Source organism: Gekko japonicus, unplaced genomic scaffold (assembly GCF_001447785.1).
Source record: "Gekko japonicus isolate JY-2015 unplaced genomic scaffold, Gekko_japonicus_V1.1 scaffold1909, whole genome shotgun sequence".
NCBI classification, from domain to species: Eukaryota; Metazoa; Chordata; class Lepidosauria; order Squamata; family Gekkonidae; genus Gekko; species Gekko japonicus.
Genome location: NW_015160890.1, coordinates 182,627 through 183,082, shown reverse-complemented (window position 1 = coordinate 183,082; position 456 = coordinate 182,627). Strand labels below are relative to the sequence as shown.

Genomic DNA, 456 nt, shown 5'->3' with positions numbered 1-456 from the left:
GGTCCCTCAGGTAGGTCGGACCCTGGCCATATAGGGCTTTAAAGGTAAGCACCAGAACCTTGAAGCAAATTGGGTATGCTATTGGCAGCTAGTGCAGTGCCTTCAGCACAGGCTGGATGTGCTCCCACCTAGGTAGGCCCATCAACAGCCTGGCCACGACGTTCTGCACTAGCTGCAGCCTGCGAATTTGCGACAAGGGCAGCCCCACATAGAGAGCGTTACAGTGCGTTGTGCAGGGGGTTGGACTGGATGCCCCTAGAGGTCCCTTCCAACTCTTTGATTCTATGATTCTATATTCACCAGCAGGGGAAAAAGGTTCCATGTTCCAACATCATCACAGCTATAATCCAGTTTCCTGATGATTTACCTGTTTGCTCGAGTTGCCAACTCCAGGTTATGAAATCCCTGGTGATTCAGGGGCACGGGGGGGGGGGGGGGGGGGGGGAAAAAATAGCC

General features: G+C 53.5%; 1 protein-coding gene across 1 annotated transcript in view; it reads left to right on the top strand.

The window, feature by feature from the left end:
- Nucleotides 1-456, top strand: part of LOC107120805 (protein Wnt-8b) — a 25,792-nt gene that overhangs the window by 16,923 nt on the left and 8,413 nt on the right. The gene's annotated exons all lie outside the window — the stretch shown is intronic.